Source organism: Arvicanthis niloticus, chromosome 13 (assembly GCF_011762505.2).
Source record: "Arvicanthis niloticus isolate mArvNil1 chromosome 13, mArvNil1.pat.X, whole genome shotgun sequence".
NCBI classification, from domain to species: Eukaryota; Metazoa; Chordata; class Mammalia; order Rodentia; family Muridae; genus Arvicanthis; species Arvicanthis niloticus.
The window spans coordinates 59,184,553-59,206,780 of NC_047670.1; the positions used below are offsets into that span (position 1 = coordinate 59,184,553).

General features: G+C 53.3%; 1 protein-coding gene across 4 annotated transcripts in view; it reads right to left on the reverse strand.

The window, feature by feature from the left end:
• Positions 1-10,207, reverse strand: part of Shisal1 (shisa like 1) — a 67,792-nt gene extending 57,585 nt beyond the window's left edge. The window contains exon 1 of one of the 4 annotated variants that reach the window (XM_034517343.2): positions 9,866-10,207. The gene's annotated coding sequence lies outside the window, so the exon portion shown is untranslated. Of the gene's footprint in view, positions 1-4,667; positions 5,036-7,118; positions 7,142-9,211; positions 9,315-9,865 lie in introns of those variants that run through there. The other 3 variants (XM_034517345.2, XM_076911781.1, XM_034517342.2) reach the window with 3 other exon arrangements.
• Positions 10,208-22,228: the final 12,021 nt, after the last annotated feature.

Genomic DNA, 22,228 nt, shown 5'->3' on the forward strand with positions numbered 1-22,228 from the left:
TTGGGCTTTTTTTTAAAAAAAAAGATGGGGTTTAGGGGAGATTAACTTAGTCCCTGTGTCCCCAAACCAACCAGCTTTACTCACCAGAAGTCCCCTCCCATCCCTGAGAACAAAGAAAGAGCAGGAACATTTAAACCACTAGTGTTCCCATTGCCCAGAAGTGCCTATAGACACCTGCAGACAGCAGCTCCCAACAGCCCTTGAGACCCCTTGGTCTCAGTGTCAACTTTCTGGCTCTTTGGTCACTTTAATTAGCTTGTGGCTCAGATTCCAGCTATTGGGTAATAAAGAATGGAATGCCCCACATAACCTGGGGATTGGGGGCGGGGAAGGGGATTGGTCATCAACATGGAGGCTCTAAAACTTCAAGGCCTGCCTCTTGGCTCCAGAGGTGAGGCACTGGAGACCCACCTGGCTTCAGTGCCACCCTCTACCAGGAACAGTGTGACCAGAAGCAGATGCTTGAATCAAAGCCTCAGCTTTTGTCTTTCTTTCCCTCCCCTTGCCCTTCTACCCACCATTCAGATTAGAACCATTTACTGAACAGCTACTACATGTGCCCAGCCCAGGGCCTGGGGGAACGTGCCAGACTAGTCCCTGGGATCTTGTGCCATCCTGAGGCCCTGGTGTGCAGGGCCTTGGGTCAGTGGAGGGGCAGGGGACGTGCTTTTTCTGGGAGCTACCCCCACCAGGTGTCTGGGGAACACAAGGCCCATGGCTGTCTCTGTGGTCTCTGCCAGTGTTGACTTCCCAAGGTTGAAACAGGCTGATGTCACTCAGAGAGCCCCCCCAGGTGTCCAGCTGGAAGTGGGTGTAGAGGAGGCAGCTGTGGGCAGGGGGGCATGAGTGGGCAACGGGGAGGGGAGAGGCCTGGCTAGCCTTGGCCAGGTTACAAATAAACTCCAGCCCAGCCGCTTCCCAGCCGTGCCGGAGGGAGAGAAAATAGCTTTCACACTGTATTTGCTGGGTTTTTTTTTTTTTTCACTCTGCCGCTTCTAAATCGATCCCGAACAGATTGTCCGATTGTTTGGATTTCAGGAGAAAAGTCACACGCCTTTGGCTGGTCTCTCTCCAGGTGACATTCTCCCCCTCCTCTGTTAGCCAGGGTTTAGATGGATACCCAAGGCTGTCTGGGCTCACCCTGGGACCTGAAACCTGCAGGTGACAGGTGAGGGACCAGTTCCAGAAGGAAAGGCTCTGCATTCCACAAGGTAACCCTTACCTAGGGCTCCATAATGACATTAATGTCGCTAGTGGGCTATCTCTGTTGCCCTAGGAAGGACAGGACCCTCCAAGCCTGGGGCCATGGAGCCACACCCTCCAACTCACTTGTCCAGGAGAGTACTGTAGGTGTGGGGCTGAGCCACAGACACAATGAACCATGCCAGCACTGTGGTCCCAGTGCCCATAGCAAGCAAGGTAGATATGTGCCTTCTTAGGGACTAACAAGACCATATTGCACAGAGGACTGAATCACCTGTTCTGCTAGGATGGGTTGATTAGTAATGTCTGCTCTGGGCACAACAGTGGGTGGTAGGGGTATTCGTGTCATTCTAAGTCTCCAGGGTAAAAATAGAGCTCCGTGCTGCATGGGTGGGGTAGGAGTTCCATGGCCTGTACCTCCAATCAGCTTTCCATGGATGCTCAGGGGTAGACAGGTCACAGTGTTAAGAGAGTCTCCAGTTCACTCCTCAATGCTTCACTGGTGCTCCATTTGCCTCTCTAGCCTTACCAGCACCTGGGTTGCAACTCTTCCAGGCAGGCCTCCTTGATGCCCCCAGCTCTGCTAGACAGAGTTGCTCCATATCTGTCATGCCCAACATTTGGGAGTTTCCTCACAAAGAGTCACATCCTAGGGTAGGGAAGGTAACTTTCCCATCTGCACCAGAGGCTCTGACTTTGTTGGATAAGCCCTAGAGGTCAGTCAGATCAGAAGAACCCATGCCACATGGGACAACTGGCCCTCCCAGTTCTGCTTCCCTGTCCTGCCTCTAGTCATTGAAACCAGGCTTCAGAGTTACCACCCTTCCTCATTTGTCAGACACCCCAGAAAAGCCAGAACCCCTAGAATGGGGTTCCATGTCTCTCATACAGGTCTGTCTTTCCTCAGGGCTTGTTACCCTGTCTTGTTGTCCCAAGCATTTAGATAATAGGAGGTAATAAATGGACCCTGCACCTTCAGCAGTCTGATGTGGACCCACTTTACAGAGAAGGAAACTGAGGTAGAGAGGTGAAAGAGCATCAGCATTCTGAGGGCTGGGCTCAGGGCAGAGACCATTCTCCTTTTCTTGCTAGCTGACCAAAGCATTCTCCTGCAGGCAGACGGGGGAAACTGGCTGGGCTCTGAGTCCTGCTTTAGAAAGCCCCTCTGCTGGGACCTACTGCTTGCAGAGTGGCAGAATAGGGCTGTGGTCAGGAAGGGGCTCTCCCAGCCATTGGGCCCCAGGGTAGCTAGCTAACCTGCCCAGCCCTGTGGATGGCTTTCAGCATCCCTGGTTTCTGCCATCCCGTCGCTGTTCTGTCCCCTGGGCTCTTGAACAGAACTGGCATTGAGGGCTGTGTGGTCCCCACAGCTGTGCCATGATTTTCTCAAGCCTCCCCTGCCCCCATTGCTGCAGCTCCGAGCCCAGGCTCCTCCTCTGATTTTGTTCCCTTGCAGGTGACAGGTGCCCTTCAAACACAGTTTCTGCTCCCAGGACTCTGAGCAAAGATAGCACAAGGCTGCCTCTTGCATGATGGGGAGAAAAGAGTCAGACCCACTCCAAGGCAATGGGGAGGAAGTAAGTTCAAGCCGAGTGTTGCTCTGCCCAGCTGTAGGACCAAACTCTGGGATGCCAAGGGACCTGGCCCCAAGCTGGATCACCAACCCAGTGAACAAATCATGACAGGGAGAAACCACAGAGTGTGCCGCCTCTCTGCACTAGCTCTTTGAAGTTTCCTTGGGCTGCCTTGACATGAAGCTGTAGAGCTTCTCCTGCCATGATTCATTCATTTATCCATCCATCCATCCATCTATCCATCCATCCATCCATCCATCCACCCATTCACTTGGCCATCCCTGTCTCCCTTCAGTCAGAGCAAACCTATCCAACCTGCTGGGTCTAAGTAGAAGCAGAAGGCTTCTCCACCCAGAATAAAGAAGGCTAGCCCTGCCCTGGCTTCTGTGGTATTTATGTCATCCTATGACAGTGTGCACTGAGCATTTACTATAGACCAGACTCATCTAAATCCCACAAGACCCCCTAAGACAAGGAAACTGAGGGTCGGAGAGAGTCAGAGGTGGGGTGGGGCAGATGAGCCACCAATGGAACTGGTGGGGTACTCAGAATGCTACAGTCCCTGCCTCCACCCTCTCTGCATGCGTGTGACAGTTGTCACCATGCTTATCCAGACCCACCAGACTTTGAAGACACTGAAGCTCAGAATAAAGCACAAGGCCCTTGGCTGGCTAGCAGGGGTGGGGCTGGAAGAGAGTCACAGTCCCTCACTGCCTCTTCACCCACCCCCAACCCCCACGCTGGGCAGTTGACACTGTGCTGGGACAGGGATGATGCTGGGCTTCAATATCCTTCCATGACATTCCAGTTATCATTGTGGATGCCCCTGTCGTGGGGGTCCAGGCACCATGGGTTGCTTCTTCCGGGTCTCCTCAATGCTGAGGCAGCCATGGCAACAGAGCAACTGCTTTACATCACAGAATGGGGCTTCTGAAAGCTCTGGCTGGGCACTGAAGGCAACAACCAATGCATTCTAAACAGTCACCCATTTTTCAGAAGAGGAAACTGAGGCTGCAGGGCCACATAACTTACCCAAGATCCCCCAACGAGCGGCATGCAAAAGAGACACTTGTCCAGAATAGAGCCCAGTACAGCCTCTGTGACTCCCAGGCTCGTTGCCTTGGTGACAGGCCCCAGCACAGCAGCTGGGCTCAGTCCCAAAAGGGCTCCAATTCCAGGCAGTTACACCCAGTAATGTCACATCCAGGACCTGCTCTTAGAAGCCTGAACTATCTAAACACCACAGTGGAACAAACAAGTTGATGGGGGTGTCCTGCTGTGCTGACAGGGGGTGGGGTGGGGGGTGGGGTTGATCGAGGATGCCAACCTGTCTGCCATTTCACAAAGGCTCCATCAGCCTGTTTCCAGGTGTGCAGAGAGTGGGACTCAGGCAGCCTCAGACCCCACATCCTAAAGCCCCAGGTCCTGCCACAGCCCAGGAAGGAGGGCTCTAGAGCCAGGGTCTGGAGCTTTTCAGTTTAGTAATGAGTTTCAACAACAGCCTGTATGCTGCCCCCAACCCTTACAGAGCCCACTCAGTCCAGGGTCACGCCGGACTGACTATAACTGGCCACCTTCCCTCTCTTGCTTTCAGGATTCAGCTCTCCTTAGAGAATCAGAGATCTGCTTCAGGCTGTCTGAAGGTGACAGTTGACAATGGGCACAAAGGTCTAGGAAAAAGACACATGTCAGGCTAGATTGTGACAAAGGAATGTATTCAAGCCTGAAGATGTCACTTTAGGGCCAGGTCTCTGTGGGACATACAGCATTCCTTCCAGAAATGTCCTTCGCTTCCTCTGCCTGCACACTCTGCCTTTCACTCCTGCACACCCTTCAAGACACCAGCCAAAGCTCCCATCTCCAACAGTCCTCCCGGCCCCCCTCAGGTACCTCTGTTCTCCTGCCTCCAGTCTACGCAGCACAGCCAGGCAAGTGGGTCAAATTCTCTCTGCCGCTCTGAGCCTGGCTCTGAGCGAAAGGCTTGCAAGGTGCTCTGGGAGCCGGGAGTGAATGGACGCTAACTATGCTTGTTCTCAGCTGGGTTCCAGCTGCAGGTTTCCCACAAGCCTCTGTGAAGCAGTCCCCATCACCGCTGAAGCACGCCTGGTAGCGCCAACGAGATGCTGGGAGGGCTCTGCCTTTAATTTGTGCTGATGTCTAAGAAAATGACATTTTATCCTGAGCCCCTCGTTCATCCAGGAGCTTCGGGACCTGGCACAGGAGTTGAACTTTCCCAGGCCCGCTTTCAGAGCAGGGCACTCTGCCAGGGCAGCTATGTCCCTCCTCCAGCCTCTCCTCTCCCTGTTCCTAAGAGGCCACCAGGAAGGAATAAGCAGATTAGAGACCTGGCTTTTAAGAGACCATGATTGGTCTTGTTTTCCATGGATGTGTGAACAACAAAAATAATTTTTTTCTCTCCCAGGCTCATAGAACTTAAAACAGGCGTCATCTGAAACGTGTGAGGAGTCTTTCTCTAGTCTCCAAGGTGTGTGTACCCATGTCTGGTGAGGTCAGCAGCTGTGCAGGGAGCTAAGGGGCGCTCAGTGCCTCCCACAGGAAGGTGAGAGCTGGGTGCTTGGCACGTGGTAACCTGTATGCCCTATTCACGGAGGCTTACTTTAAATTACAGATGGATGAGTGTTCCCCTGGACAGAAAAGGGATTCCAGAGGTGACTCTCAGGAGGTAGCCTGGAGGGTGGGGTGGTTGCAGTGAAAGTTCATACTTTATGAGGCATCTACAGCCCTCCCCCAGGCTCTGAGTGACATCCACCATCTCCAGCTAGATAACCTTGGCCCTCAAGGACCTCCTGGGGACATCTCCTGTCCTCTCAGAGTTCCAATGTCCACATCTACCTATCTTTAATATAAGCTATGGAGGGCAGGGTTCACCAGCTTCAATTGTCAGTGTTGTCTAGTACTCTCCAAAGGCATGTGTCTCCAACCTGCCAGGGATAGGCTAAGTCAAGACACCCAGAGACAGTCACTGAATATCCTCAAAGGAAGGGAGTGAGCTGAGGAGTGTGTCTATGGAGGTAACATCAACAGGACCCGGACAGCTGGGACAGCCAGGGCCCAGTTGGAAATGGTCTGTTCAGATAGCCACTGCTGAATGAGGATCTGGCCCTGTTTCTAGATGGAGTTTCTTAGGGGTAAGTCTGAGTAGGCCCAAGATTCCCGCCACCATCCCAAGGAGGTATCATTTAAAAGCGGCCCCCTGGAACATGATGAGCTTGCTGGAAGGAGGGAAGGGCAGAAAGGGAAGGAGAAGAAAGAGACAGGACCTCATCCACCAGGCCTATGAGGAGCACCTACAGTGCAGGGGGCACACAACGCACCAAGGAGGTGTGACCCAGAACAGGCAGGACAACCTCCTCACTCACCCCTGCCGCTGAGCTTCTAGAACCCACCGTATAGGACAGTGACTGAGAAATAAGTCCCCACAATGCCTAGAGATTGCCATATCAATGGAGGGTGAATTAACAGAGGAGGAGTACAGGAAGATAATATCTTCCAGCACAAGAAGAGCCATATTCTAAGACCATCCTGAGGAAAACCAAGAGGATAATACTGGCAAGAAGATGCCCAGAGCACGCTCCCCAAATCCCCAGTGGTCACACAGCGTCTGCAGAGCCAACTCCTTTCTCTCCCAGAGAGTCAAAGGCTGAGTTCCAGACCTGTCCTCAGTAGCAGGCTGCACGCTGAGCTCTTATTAGCAGCCTCTCCCAAGACAGGTCTTCCCATTTCTACAGAAGAACCAGCAAAGGTACCCTTGACGGCTAAGGTAAGAGTCCGTAAGACTCCAGGCACAAGGCTGGGCTTTGCTCTGAACAATAGTCCTGTGTGCTGCCTCAGGCCAGCCTCATGGAATCCCATCACTGCGGGCACAGCTTAGAGTCTGTGTCAGTGAAGTCCCTTCCTGCAGACACCGGCAGCTGACACAGCCAGGCCTAGAGTCCACCTGCCACCTTCCCCCCAGAAGCCAGGCCCCAGGCAGCAGGAGTGGGGCCGGCCAACGGCTACATTTGTGCTAGACGGACGCGGCCCTTCCTCTGGGAACCTCTCCTCTGTGCTCCTCTGTGGGAGTTTTGCGAACTAGGGAGCTTCTTTCTTCACTGACCACCCCCTACGCCCTATCTCCATCCCTAGACTTAAGATACAGTTGTCGGTTGCTAGGGCCCTCCTGAGCCACCTCCTGATCCCGTAGTGTAGCCTCCCAGCCCTGCCTGGCCAACGAGGGACTGTCCCCTCCGCGATGTCTGCAACTTTGCTGTGGAGAGTTAGTTTATCTCCCTTCTAACGGATCCACAACTTTCGAAGCCCTACCCTCTCCCGTGTGCCCACCTCTTGTGCCCCACGATCAAATGGCTCAGCAGGGCCTCTCCTCAGCTGCTTTCTCCAGAGCCACCAAGTCCCAGGCACTGCACGGGGCCACTAAAGCAGGACAGGGCAGGAGCAGTGGATGGACAGATGGATGACAGGTGATGGGGAGTGGCCTTCAGCTGCTTTCCTCTTGGACAGGTCCCAACCGCTTTCTTTTCTCTCGCCTCCATAAAAGGCTGAGCAAGCAAAAATGCTCCCAACCCCAGTCGTGCCCCTCCTTCCTGCCCAGTTGCCCGACAAGCTCCAAGCTGAATGGCCCAGGACAGCAGGATGCCCCAGAAGCATGCCCCCCCCACTCCCAGTCTCCCAGTTTTGTGCCCACCCTGACAGAAACCTGAATCAGCACAAGAACTCAGAGTGACTGTGAAGGTAACCCTATCATCCCCCCACCTCACCCCCACCCCCACCCCCTGACTGGCCAGCAGTGGTGGCTCCTGCTGGTGCAAACCCACCCTTTTGAAGCTGAAACAGGATGATCGCAGTGAGTTTGACCCGATCCTGAGCTACATCATGAGTTCTAGGCCATCCTGTGTTACAACGTGAAACCATGTTTCAGCAAAACAAACAAATAAACAAACAAAAACCTAAACTAAAACAAAATTTAAAAAGAAATCCTGATCGGATGCTTTTGGCTTAGCTCGAGCCTGGAGGCTCAAGGGCTGTTGGGTAACAGAACTTTCTATCCAGCTCTGTTCCAGATTCTTCCTCTACCAGGACAGAGGCCCAGCAGGCAGCCCTGTGTAGAGGAAAGAAAGATAGTCCTAGGGAGGTCTCAGCATAAGGGGAAAACCTAGGTTCTGGACAGCCCTGACCAGCCTGAGTTGATACCAGGGACCAAAGTCTGGTTTCGAATTCTGGTTCCAAAGGACATTTCCAATCAGCTCCCTCAGCGGTCAGGGGTAGACAATCTCAAAGGTTCCCAGACACCTTCGGGCAGTTGAAATCAAGCAAGAGAACAAAGGGACAGAGGGGGGAAGTTCTGGGTTGCCTCACTCTGGGTGGAGCCCAACTTGCAGTCACAGAGTCTCAAAGTGTCAGTGGCCAAGGCATCTATCTTAGCATCCTGAGAAACCCGCCTGGGGTCACACAGCCCATAGCAACTTCACCGGGCTTGCTTTCTCGCTACGCTCCGGGTTACAGCAGCCTCTGCTGATGGGAACCACCCCCCTTCTATCTGAGAGGTGAGGAAACCGGTTCAGAGGAGTTGAGAGCCCTGCTCAAGGTCACACAGCCTCAAGAGAGGTACCTCTAGTTTCCCACGCAAAGCACTTTTCTCTTCCTATGCCAGGCTGGGGTTCCCTGGCAGGAGCACCCACTAAGCTCAGGGCATCAGAAAACACAGAAAAGTCGTGGGGGTGGGGGGGCAAGGATGCTTACATGTAAATACTCTGGAGACAAATTATGTAACTCCGGTTCCTGGTCCCTCTATGGCCCCAGGGGTCCGACTGGGGCAATAAGCACCCACTTCAGCACCCACCCGGGGACCCTAGCCTGGGGGACCCTGTCAAGAACCAGACTCTGCTTGGCCCATCAGGCAGTCGGCGCTGCTCCTTCCAAGGAGAACAGTTGGAGGCGCCAGGATGCGCTGCCCCCCTTTCCTTTATTTCCCCCTCTGGCTGGATAAGAAATACTAATACTAATAATGATAATAATAATTAGAATAAATAGAACCCGAAGACGCTGGGGTCTCGTTGCTATGACAACAGCTGGCGCTAATGAGCTTCTCGGAGGCCGCCGCCGGGCCACCCAGCCCCGGGCGCGGGATCACTATGGATCCGGCCCTGGGAGGCGGCGGCAGCTGAGCCTCGGGGTTCCCGATGTCGCCGAACGGGAACCCAGGGCAGCCAAGCGTCTCCCAGCACGGCTCCAGCGCCCTGCCTCACGCGCACTGGCTCCCCAGCCGTCCGCGCTCCGCGGCGAGTCCCAGCCCGGCCCCGCTGTTGTTCCCCGCTGTCGCCCAGTCCTGGCGACCACCACCTCCCCCTGCTCCGGCTCCCCCGACGCCGTCCCGCCCGCGCTCCGCAGCACTGCGTGGACCCCGCAGCCCCGCTCACCTCGTGCTCGCGCCGGTCGCTCCTCGCTATGCAGCCGGGAGCCGGCGCCCGCGGGAGCCGCCTGCAGGGGCGCGGGGCTGCCCACGCGCGCCGCCGCAACAGTTGTCCGCCAGGCTGCGGGCGCGTGGGGCTCCGGGGCTCCGGACGCGCTCCGCCCGCTGCGCCCCACGCGCGTCCCGCGCCGCGTTCAGCTCTGCCGCCGCGCCCTCTGCTGCCCCGCGCCGGCTCGGCCTGAGCTTCTCTCTCTCTCTCTCTCTCTCTCTCTCTCTCTCTCTCTCTCTCTCTCTCTCTCTCTCTCTCTCTCTCTCTCCCTCCTCACTCTCTCTCTCTTCTTCACTCTCCCTCTCTCCCTTTCTCTCTCTCTCCCCCCTCCGCGCGCGCGTCCCAGTCGCTTCTCCACCTTGCTTTCGCTCCGCCTTTGTTTTTTCTCCATCTTTCTCCTGCCTTTCTCCTTACCCTCCGTTTTCTTTCCTCTCATTCTCCACTTACTTCCTAGCTTTTTACTTTTTCCTCCCCCACTCCATCTTCCCCCACCACCCTCTTCAGTTTCTTCCTTCTCCCTTCCCTCCTTCCCCCTTCCCAATCTCTACCAGAGGGTTCTCCTCAATCCGCCCCCGACCCCATCTCCTTTCCACCTGCTCCCCAGCTCGGTACCTGTTCCGAAAGACTCCCGACACCAGCAACTGCCTGCGAGGATGCAACCTCTCCCTCCAGGTGGACAGATTCCGCTCCCTTGCAGCCAGCGACATTCTGCCCCACCCACCCTGTGCACCTCCCCAGCCTCTGACTGGGAGATCTATTCTGCTAGCTACCCCTGAGGCATTGACTTGGTCTGCATTTCACTGGGGCGTGGGGGAGAAGCCCTGCTTCCCCAGCTTCCTAGACCTGGGTCTAAACCCTCAACCGATGTCTCATTCTCCCCAGCACGCCCCTAGTTCTGACTTCACCCCTATTTCATTGCTGACTTGCAGGGCAAGAAGGTACTGGACTCCACCCTCAAGCTTGTGGGCCTATATTTCCCCATTCCCTGGACAACCTCAGAAAGTCCTGTGGGAGCATGTGGCAACCCTGCATTCCTCCCAGGGGACAGCCAGGACGGAGCTACGTCACTGTTCACTGAAGGAGAATACCCTTGAGCATCTGGAAAGGCAGACCCCCAAGATCCACTCCTCTAGACCCAACTGCTGGCATCTACCTTTCAGGGTGACCTTTGACTTTTGAGACCTCAATGGGACCTCAAGGAAAATGGAGCTGAACCCTTGATACTCTGAACTCACCTCTTGCCGTGGCACTGAGTGGTTCATTTGCACTCTGCCTACAGACAACCAGGCTCAGAGCTGTTGAGAAAGCACCTCAGGGGCACACAGCTGACAAGGGACAGAATCAAAGCTCAAACTGAAGCCCAAGCACCCTCCACAGATGCCTTGCTGACATGGAGGGAACAGACCATCTCCCTTTTTCACTGCAGACTCTTGAACCCCGCGGAATACTGGAACCTGCCTTGCTCTTTGCTACTTTCGAGAGAAAGGGACTCAGGGAGGTGCCAGCCAGGGAGAACCAGGGCTTCCTCTCACCCAAGCCTGTGCAGGCGAAGGGGCCGTGGCTCCCATCTGTCACAGCATCCAGGCCCTGGTTCTCTTCATGGATATAGCCTGGGCTGGCCTACTGGACTCACCTAAGACTGGGACTGCACATAGGAAAGACTTCAGCCAATGGCCAGGGCACCAAAGCCACCAAGTTAGGTAAGGCCAGGCTCTGAGAGGGCCAGAGGGGAGGCAGAAGTGTAAGTGTGTGTGTGTGTGTGTGTGTGTGTGTGTATGATCATGGACACAAACCAAAGCAAGTCTGGGTTCCTTCTTGTTAATAAAAACCTTCCAAAGAGGAAATTAAGGAAGACCCTACTTCAGCTGGGGTCAAAGCTGGCAGGATGCCCCTCTAAGCCCTTTGTCTTACACCATGTCAATGTGGGGGCCAGACAAATTGAGACAACTGCAGGTCTTGGTAGGAGCAGGATTAGGTTAGGTTAGGTTAGGTTAGGTTAGGTTAGGTTAGGTTAGGTTAGGTTAGGTTTGGGCTCTCTGGCTTCTGTTGAGACCCTGGCCCCAAGCTCTCTGCAGTGGAGGCAGAGACTAGAGACAGTGTGGACAGCAAGGGAGCAAGGCAGGCTGGGAGAAGTGAGGTATAGCATGGGGTACACTGTGTGTGATGCCTGTGTGACATCTGATACGTGTGTGTTAGGCACTGGTATTGTGCAGTGTGTTGTGCCTGTGTTGTATGTTTGTGTGTGTGTGTCATCTGTATATGTGTTATATGGCATGGCGTGGCGTGTTTGCATATGTGGTGTGATGTGTGTATGGCATATGGGATGTATACAGGAGCCAAATGTAGCCTGCTTTGTGTGTGTGTGTGTGTGGTGACTGTGGGTAGCTTGTTTTCTGTGTGTACATGGGTGGTGTGTGTTGGGTGAATGTCATGGGGTAGATCACAGTATCTGAGGGGATGTATCCACAGATATTTGGACACAAGGGGTAGGAGGGATGAATGGGCATCTCACTTTGCCTGGCACTCCCATGTGACTTCCAATGCATGGCATGTCTGTGTGTGTTCCCACGTGTGAGGCAGGCTGTCTTGGTGAGAGGGATCTGTGTATGGTGTCTTCTGGGTGAGGCGTCCCCTCCCTCCCTCCAACAGGAAGCTAAGCATCTCATGTTGTAATGCATGTAGGCACCTGAGCACATGGTGGCCACTGAGGCCAGCATGGACACATGAGGTCCCCCACACCTCTCTAAACACGTATTTTCTCCACAGGTACAGGGTCCAATTCTGCCCGCACCCCATTGCCCAGGTGTCCCTCCCCTGAACAAAATCCCTTAGCCTCCTTGAGCCTCAGCTTCCTCATGTGTAAGTCGGACGACCACCAGGACCAACGAGAAGATTAATGACAGACCGCATCACACCAGCCCTGTCAGGCCAACAAGCAAGTGCTGCCTTAATGGGTCTTTGGTCTTGCCAATGTCCTCCTGTCCTCTAGAGGAGAAGGTGGCCTTGTCATTTGTATGGCCCCGCCCCATCTCTCTCTCTCTCTCTCTCTCTCTCTCTCTCTCTCTCTCTCTCTCTCTCTCTCTCTCTCTCTTGCCTCTGCATCCCGGTGCCTGTGGTTGCTTTAACAATGACCACACGCTAGGAAGCCCTAACTTTTTTATTCCACTCCTCACAGCTCTGAAGTTATGCTGCCCTGGATCAAGAGGCCACCTCAACTATTCCTGTTAACTTCTCATCTCAGATTTTAAACTCAACTCCAAGCTATTTCTCTCTCTCTCTCTCTCTCTCTCTCTCTCTCTCTCTCTCTCTCTCCCTCCCTCCCTCCCTCCCTCCCTCCCTCCCTCTTTCTCCCTTCCTTCCTCCCTCCCTTCCTTCCTTCCTTCCTTCCTTTCTTCCTTTCTTATCATTTAGCCCAGACTGGGCTCAGATTCCTAAGGGTGACCTTGAACTTCCTGATCCTCCTGCCTCCACTCCGCAAGAGTTAGGATTACAGGTATGCACCACCAATGCACGGGTTATATGTTACTGGGGACAGGATCTAAATATGTATGCTAGGCACACACTCTTCCAACTGAGCCACACCCCAGCCTCCGTTTCCCTTCTTTTTATTACATTCTATTTGTTTACTTTTCTATGTGCATATGTCTATGTGCGTACATACATGCCATGGTGCACATGAGAAGGTCAGAGGACAACTTTCAGGAGTCAGTTCTCTCCTACCATACTATAAGGGTCCCAGGCATTAAACTCTGGGTCTGTCAGTCTTGGTCAGAAGGCCTTTACCCACTGAGCCATCTTGCCAGCCCTCCAGGGACCCACCACAGGCTCACCACAGGACCCACCACGGGCTCAGGAAGGGCGCTGAGATGTCAGGGGGAAAGGGGAGCATTTCTCAGCTTCCTTCCTCCTTGCATATGCAGAGACAGACTGCCAGAGCAGGGAGGACCAGGTGAGGCAGGCAGCTCAGGGGTCACCTATGGAGCCATTGATACATCTGTGCTGCGTCCCCTCCCCCACTGGGAGCCGCGCTGGGAGGTGGGCTTGGTTTCTTCCCAGCTGACCAAGCAGATGCTCCCACCCTCTCTCGGCACCTGCAGTGGGGAGCCCTGCTCTGCACCCAGCACCACCCTCATCCTCCGGCCTTATTTACTACATCTCAGCCTTCGGGAGGCCTGCTCCCCCGCAAAAGCAACTGCTCACCGGGCGGGTGAGCGGCAGGCAGGCCGGCCTGGCGGATGACTCATGCTCTCTCCGTGGAGTGCAGCCTTTTCAAAGGGCTGGCTGGGGAGGAAGCTAAATTTAAAGCCAGGCTTCCCGAGAAGATCACCTGCCACGTCAAAATCGCTGCCATTTAATTAGAAGTTGGGGGCATAAGGCTTTCCACCCTGCTCTCTCTGGAATCCTCCTGGGGAAGGCTGTGGGGGAGGCACAGCCCCAGGGGGCAAGAGCCAGCTGGCTCCCCAGCTGTGACATGTCCCTTCCTCCACCCCTCCCCCCAGATTTCCTTCAGGGAGTGGCCCCCACCTTCCAGGGACCATCAGTCTCTTTCTTCTCTTCAAGGGTTCTAACCAAGGGCCCCAATTCCCCAGTGTACATGCAGTACAATGTAGAACAGGACTCAAGATGTCTAGAGGTCCCTGTTCCCCCAAGAAAGGATAAGGCCGCATCAGGCTTCAGTTCTGTCTTCAGACACATGCTGGGCCGGGGGACTTTCCATGGGACTTTCTGATCTTTTCATGGAGGGAGTGGGGGCACCTTGTTGCCTTGTCTATCCACAAAGAGTGAGAGACGTTTGCTGGAACAAGTACTTGGAGGAGCCCCGGAAGAAAGGCTTCCTGGTGGGAGGGAGAGACCCTGAGGTGAAAGCTACCCAGATAAAGCCTATTGGCCTCTGAAACCCTTCCATTTTGGACAGCTGCATGTTCGTCTGTCTTCCAGTCTCCTCGGGAGCCCTGGCTTCCCTGTGCTGCATGAACAGGGCTGCCAAAGCCAGGCTGCCCAGAGACTTGGAAAGCCAGTCATGGCGTCAGCTCTCCACAGATGCCTCGAAGGAAGCATGCATTCCTTCGCTGCACTTATCCAGGAGGTACATGCAACTGACTGACCAGGTCAGGCAGGGTGTGGATGCTCAGACTTAGAGAACTGACCCAGGGATCCAGAAAACTTCCCAAACCACATGCCCTAAAAGGTGGCCAAACACCTGGTTAGTCTACACTAGGACTCCATGGAGACGCCCAGTTCTCTTCCTCTCCTGGCCACCTCCCTTCTGACTGTAGATTTAACAACCATTTTCCATGCTTGTCCTGAAGGAGGTGAGGCAGGACAGCATCCAATCCTCACAGCTGTGGCTGACCCAGGTCCACGATGGACCCAGCATCTTTCTCCCGCTGCTGACCTGGAACTATGTGGCAAGGAAGGAGGAGGGAGGGTGCAGACATTACTAAGAATGTTGATCTGTTGCATGCAGGATGAGGAAGCTCTGGGTTTGAAGACTGTACTCTGTGAGCCCTTAGAAGCAGTGACTGTCCCCAATGTCCAAGTGCAGGAGGGGCTGGGTATGAGATTGGCAGATGCTGATGAGGTTCTCCAGGCAAGAAGGGGAGGGGTTGAGAACACTCTGGTCCCAGCAGGGAGACAGGTCCCTGATTTCACCTAAGGATACCGCTCTGACAGCCTGTGTGGTCTGAGCAGAGGGACCTCAGAGCCGAATTGGATATGTTCCCACTGACCACAAGGCCACGAAGAGATGCTAGTGGTATACTAAGTATAACTTTCTAACCAGCACACTCAAGAAAGGCTCGTATCTGTGGCTTCTACAAAGATCCTGCCTGATAGTTCATCTTTCCTGCTACAAAAGGACAGTACCAGCACAGATCTGAACTGTCTATCCCCCTGCTTTACAGACCTGTGGTCTAGCCTGGTCTGGAGTGGGTCTTGTCTGATGTTTTTCCTGGGAAGCTAAGGCTCTGGCCCTGTTAGTTCAGATGTAGCATCGAGGGCCTTCAGGCTCCCAGTTTACTGTGGTGACTAAGTCAGGCCCTGCTATGTGGGACATAAAGCTATCAAGGGGAATCTGCCTCTAGGGTCAGTAGGGAAGCCAAGGGACAGGCCACTTACATCATTGTCCCAAACTGAAAAGCAAGAGCCCCTAGGGGGTAGTGTCATGCCTCAGTTTCCCTACCTGTGACATCACTGATAGTTCCCCTACTCCATACCATATACCCAGGAAGTGCCAGGTCCCATTCTCAGGATAGAAAGCGCATCACTTTGTAACACCAGGGGAGGTGTTACAGCCTGTTTTCACAAATAACTTCCCAGGTGACAAGTTGACAATAAGGGCAAGCCAAGGTGTGGGATTCCACTCAGGCTTTCGGTGATACTCTGAACCCTGAACCTGAACCTGAACCACAGTTCACCCTGTGCCAGCTAGGATACCCCAAAGACCCGCCTCTCACTGTTTATTCCCAACAGGAAACTGTGCTGACAGAGGGGAGGCCAACCCAGGCCTTGGGAACATCGTTTGTGTTTGTATCGGCAGTGGTAACCTCTCTCATTTGGTCCATGTGGGTTTGGATTCTCTCCCAGCTTGTCTTATCTTCCCACAGAACCAGCACAGACCCGAAGCTGAGACCACAATAGAGTATCCATCAGTTGGCTCATCAGTTGACCTCCCCCCAGCCCTGACTCTCCGAAGCAGACCCAGAATCCCTGTGCCAGCATAAGGCTGATCATGGCCCTGGCACAAGCAGAAACCTTCCCAGCTCACCAAGTGCCCTTGAGAAGTACGAAGACCAGGGCCAGGGACAATCTGGTGCTTAGACTGTGGGAAGGGGGCTCAGAGAAATGGTATAACAGGCCCCAGGCCACATAGCTCAGATGCTGGGTTAAAGGGGCAATGTGGGGATTCCCAATGGCCTGGGATATCCCTTCGGGGGTGGGGACTCTGTCTTGGAAGATAAGACTGAGGGGCCTTGCTCTACAAGCCAGTTGTGCAAGGGCTGAGCAAAGCATTACTGACCAGAACAGAAGGCTCAGCTTGACTGTGTGGCCTCACATCACAAGATGACACTCTGCCTCTCTCTCTCTCTCTCTCTCTCTCTCTCTGACCTATTTATTGGGGCAGGAAATTGTCCTCTAGGGTTAGGTGAGATGGTGGGGCTCAATAGCACATCTGTTTAACTGAAGCTAGGTAAGGTGATACCTTTACCTCAGTACCACTCAGATGCTCTCCCCGCCCCCCAACCCCCCAATCTTCACAACTGTCATGGAAGTCACTTCTCAGTTTCTGTTAGAGAACAGAGCAAGCCCAGAGAGGTTAAGAGCATAGAGCCACACAGTTGGAACTGCCACTCCCACTCCAGGCTGCTACCCTTGACAGAGTAGAAGGCCCTTGAATGGGATCATGTCTGTCTCTGCCTTCCAGACCTCAGTTTCCCAGATTGTTCCATTGCTTACCTGCCCACCAACAGTGCAAGGTTCTGGCAAGCTCACTCGTGATGGCTACTGGACAGCTCTGCCCAGGTATGAGGATGCAGGATACAGGTGGTCCAGGGTTTAGTGGCACAAGCCCTGGGGTCCTACAGGGTTCCTAGCTCCTTTAAGATGCTAAACTGTTGGCTTGGTGCCCCCAGACACCTTCATCACTGAAAAATTGTGTTAGCACACAGCCCAGGGAGTACATGGTCCAGGGAGCAAAGGGCTTGAATTCTCTTCTGGGGAGGCTCCTGGTAGAGAGCCAGCTATAGGTTGGGCAGCAGGGCAGAGTCACGGTCCAAGCCAACTGACCACTGGCCAGCCACAGTAGCTCATATATATAAAGATTCTAAACTTACAAGGAGACTGATGGGCTGTGAAGAGGGAGGCTGAGGGAGGGTGTGTCATAACCAAGGGTTTAGGGACACCTACAGATCATGTCAGAGGGTTTTCCTAGCTGACCCATCAGCTCAGCCTCAGTTCCTTTGGAACAGAACACAAGGAAATGCAGCTGTTTAGAGCCTAGGTCTGTGCACCTTGCTCAGGCTTTGTCCCCACACAGGTTTCCTCATGAATCTCACTGGCCCGTCAAGAACAAGATATTAGTTGTGCATACAAAGACTAGGGAGGACCAGGAAGGTTAAGTATCTCTGACTATCTCACAGCTGGTAATCGGAAGATGTTACCTGCTGTATTAAATCACAGCAGCATCCTTTGTGTACAGAGAAGCAGAGCCCTACCATGGAGGCCTAGAGGTACCCTTACCTAGCCCTCCCCACCCAAGCTTTGCAAGGGGCCAGAGCTATTCGGACAGATTCATTCATGGTTGGTGCCCAGTCTCCTTTGACTACCGAATTCCAGGCTAAAGAAAACAGGTTGACTTCTGCCCCAAAGCACTATGGGAGCATCTTGGAACCACCTACCAAGATGGAACCCAGAGTCAGAGCCCACCAGTGAGGCTATGACTCTAATTACAGATGAGGAAGCTGAGGAGGAGCACTTAGAGATTTGTCCCAGGCTACCCTGCTTTAAGGTGACTACGTAAGCCCAGGCCTCTGGGTCTGCTGCTTACCTGGAACATGCCACTTGGGACAAGTCTCTTTCCTCCTCAGTAAGCTCATCTTGGAAGCAGACTAATCATCATATCTTCTTCTCAGAGACCCTGAGATGTAGCTGTGTCTACCAGAACCTTGGCAAGATGTGGGGATGGTGCTGGCCCTCAGCAACCCCAGCTATGTAGAGGCTCGTGCCCAGAGCTTGTCACTTCACTTGTATCAGCTCCCCTGTGTGGAGGGCTCCCAGTAATGCATTGGCAGGAGACTGTCGGTGACAATATGGTCATGTGTCACTTGATGACAAGGATGCCACTAAGAACCAAGACACTAGGGGACATGTCACAGTGCAAATGTCCCACAGGGAATCTATTAATCCCAGGGCCATGGTGAGCAAATCCACACTAGGGTGACTCAAGTATAAGGTAAAACAGTGTCATCAAGAAATGTCGTCAGCATAGAAAGGGTGAGGCTGTCGCTGGCCCCCATCAACTTTCCCTTCTTGAGCAGAGTGCATGATCCAGAAGAACAGTGTCAAGTCAGGCAGTGCTAGTTACACAGCCACTCACGGCCATCAGTGCCTGGAACCTAGCAACACACTAGCCACATGTTCACTACTCTCGATACCACAGATTCACGGGGACCTTGCTGCCTGCAGTGTCACTAGATGACAGGAGCTTTTCCACTGCCATAATCCTATGCGGTGAATGCTGCCCCTGAACAAAATGTCCTCACTTTATTTGTGACCTTAGCCAAAGCTGTAGTCTGGGCCATGTATTGGGTACCACTCAAGCAGGAGCCAGATGTCACCTGCACGACCATGAGATAGCCTCCATCATTGCCACCTCCTCCTCACAAACCCACAGCTGAGAAGCAGCGAGCTTTGAGCCCTAGCCTGGCACCCTTTCTTGTTGCTGTGACCATTGCCCAATGAAAGCAACTTAAGGAAGGGTTTGATTTGGCTCACAGTTTGAGGGTCCAGTCCGTCAAGGTAGTAAAGGCACGGAGGCAGGAACGTGAGGCAGATGCTCACTGTTCCCATGGGAAGTTGAGAGAGATAAATGCTGGTGTTCCATCTGCCCTCTTCATTCAGCCCCAAATCCCAGCCCAGGGGATGGTCCCGCTCACATTCAAGATGGGCCCTCCCTCTTCAGTGAAACCTCTCTGGAAACATTCCAAGAGACAAACTCAGGAGTGTGTCTCCATGGTGATTGTAAATCCAGTCAAGTTGATGGTGGAGATGAGCCCTTGCAGTTCCACCCCTCACAAACTTGACACAAACACATCACTGTAAACCACAGCATCCCTCCCTAGCCCATAAAATCTCCCTTCCACCTCAAAATGGAAGACACATCTCGTCCATCTCTGAAAGTCCCCATAACCTTTACACCTTTAAAACACTGCTCAAAAGCACAAAGTCTTTTCTGAGACCCAGGCAATCTCCTACCCATGAACCCCTATAAAAATAAAAATAAAATAGTTACATATTTCTAACAGTGTTATAGAATGAGTGTTCTCATTCCAAAAGGGAGGAATGGGAACACAGCAAGGAAGGGTAGACATAAGCAAGACTTAGATCCAGTGAGCCACACACTGCAGATCCATATCTGGCATCTGGGACTCAGGATGGGATTATCTGCATGCCAACACCCTTGGGCCACCCCTGCCCCTCTAGGTCTGCCACCTAAGCACATCTGACCACTCTGCTGGGCCAGCTTCACTCTGTGCCTGTAGCTTCCCTCAGAGGTTGGCCCATGGTCCTAGCATCTCCAATATCCAGGGATCTTCATGGCAATTTAGGCTTTATCTTCAAAGCTTCATGAAATGGTCTCTCAGACCCTCCCTTCTTGCAAGGACCCTGACCCTAATCTAAGTGGTTTTCTGGAATCTCCATGGAAGTCCTTGTAACACCTTTACTTTTGTATCTTTCATGCCTGTAAAAACATCTGGAGAGATGGCTCAGCAGTTAAGAGCACTGACTGCTCTGCCAGAGGTCCTGAGTTCAATTCCCAGCAACCACATGGTGGCTCACAACCATCTATAATGGGATCCGATGCTCTCTTCTGGTGTGTCTGAAAACAGCAATAGTGCACTCACATACATACACACACACACAAACACACACACACACACACACACACACACACACACACACACATAAATATCTGGGCCATGCTGTCCCTAGAGATGTAGCCCTGACCTTTGGACCACAGATGATCTACACTCATCTCCAAGGGGCACTCTGGAGTGGGGATCCCTGTGGGGGCCACCTCAGCTCAGCCTCTCTCCTTTCAAATGAACTTGCATCACTACTAAAACCTTTAATGGGTGAAGCCTTGACCTGGGGGCAGGCATCTTTCCAGGGAGTCCCAGTGGAGACAGGAGCTGCTTTCTCTGAGCCTTCTTGTCTGCACTGTGAACTAACTCTCTCTCTCTCTCTCTCTCTCTCTCTCTCTCTCTCTCTCTCTCTCTCTCTCTCTCTCTCTCCTCTTTCCCAAATTGTAGGCTTCCCCATTCTTTCTCATGCACGGGTTACTTTCTGTTACTATAGACCTGGATAGAAGCATTGAGCAATTGCCACGCCACGCCCTGGCACTCTGCAGTCTGGAAATTTCCTTACCTAACAAATCCACCCTTTACTTTTGAGTCCAGTCTCATCCAAGTTCTCAGGACACAGACAGAATGAAGCTGGATTTTTTGGCTAATCTATGTGCTCTTGCACAGTTCCTGATAGAGTCCCACTGGCCCTCCGAAACTGCACAATCCCACTAGGCTCAGTTTACGGCTCCCTCTAGAGCTTCTTAGCCTATAGCTCCAAACTGCTCCACATCCCTCCCACAAACCAGTCCCCGAACCCTAAAAACCACACCCTCAGGACTCAGGTTTATCAAAGCCCTACTACTTAGCGGCAATTTTCCTCAGGGCTCCGACCAAATACTTGAAAGAAATCAGGTGAAGAAAAGGAGGGAGGGAAAGAGAGGAGCCTCGTAGTTTAAGAAAGAACAGGCTCTGTGATGGTGAGGAAGGCAGCAGGAATGTGGGGCAGAGGGGCAGCCCACTTCTATTCATTCAGGGACTCAAGCGCGGAGACGGTGCCTCCCACACCCAGGGTGAGCCTTCTCAGTGAAACCTTTGGGAAACCCTCACAGACACACCCAGGGCTGTGCTTCCGTGTCTTTCCAATCCAGTCAAATTGACAATGAAGATCAACTCTCATCGGTGTGGAGCCAAGATCCTCCCGTCCCTGTGAGAGACAACCTCCACAGCAGAACCTGGCATAGCAGGAGAGAAAGCAGAAGCAACAGGAAAGGTGGGGGAGGGGAGGGGATGCCCAGGACCTCCCCAATGGGTGTCAGAAAGGCTGAGGAGCCCTCCCCCCCCCCAAGGTTCCTTTCCAAAACTGAAGTTGGAACTCAAAGCAGGAGCTTTGTACAGTGGTGAGGGGAATTGGGGGCACGAGGGGGGGGGGGCTGGTCTGAGAATGACAGGAGGGACCCACCCTTGCCATCTCAGACTTGCTCCCTACCACCAGCAAGCTGGCCTAACTGAGCAAAGATCTTCTTCTCTGCCTTCCAGCTCTCATCTCTCAGCTACGACTTCCCTACACTCCCCCTGGATACCCACAGGTGCCACTTGACCCAGTGGTAGGCAGCAAGTCTTACCCCAAGTCCATTCCCTGGCCCCTGCGTTATCAATTACATATGTATATGAAACTCTGATCCAAATCGGCACTCTCCTGCTCTCAACCCTTCTTTGGCTCTCTACTGCCCTCAGTTAAGGTCTACAGTGTACTTGCTGTTCTACAAGCAGAAGGTATCCTCCTAGCCTTGTGAAGGTAGCCTTGTGTGGCCTGTAGGTCCTTGTGGTCTTACAGGCCACAGGACCCAGCACTCTGTCTTGGCTAAGCATCTTCTCAAGCCCTTGTTAGTCTTGGGTCGCTTCAGTCATTTGATTCCTGTAAATTCCATTCAGGGCACCTGCATCCCTTCTGCCTGGCCCAGCCCTAAGCATGGAGTCTGTCTATGCTTATATGTCACCATCAGGAGTTTCCCGAGGACTCAGTGCTCCCAGTGTTGCCGGTGGTACAGGGATCTGTGTGTCAGGCTTCAGAGTGCCCTTGCAGGCCCAGGCTCAGTGACTCCTCCCAGAAGAAGAAGCATGTGACAACCCTCAAAGTTCCCAGGCTGTCCTGTTCTGCCTAGCCATTGTGCAACTTGATGCTGGTGCTTTATTAGTGAGCCCACTTGCCGCTGGCCTCGCACCTTCGTCCTCTCCCTTGGAATGTATCCCCCAGTTTAATTACTTCTTTCCACACCCCAAATGCTGAGACTCTTCCCCTCAGCAGATAATGATGTGTGAAGTCTTTTTTTGTACACGTGCTGTAATGAACTTCATACAATGTTAGGATTCTCTTCAGCCTTCTGGCCAGATCACTGCCTCCAGATCTCTG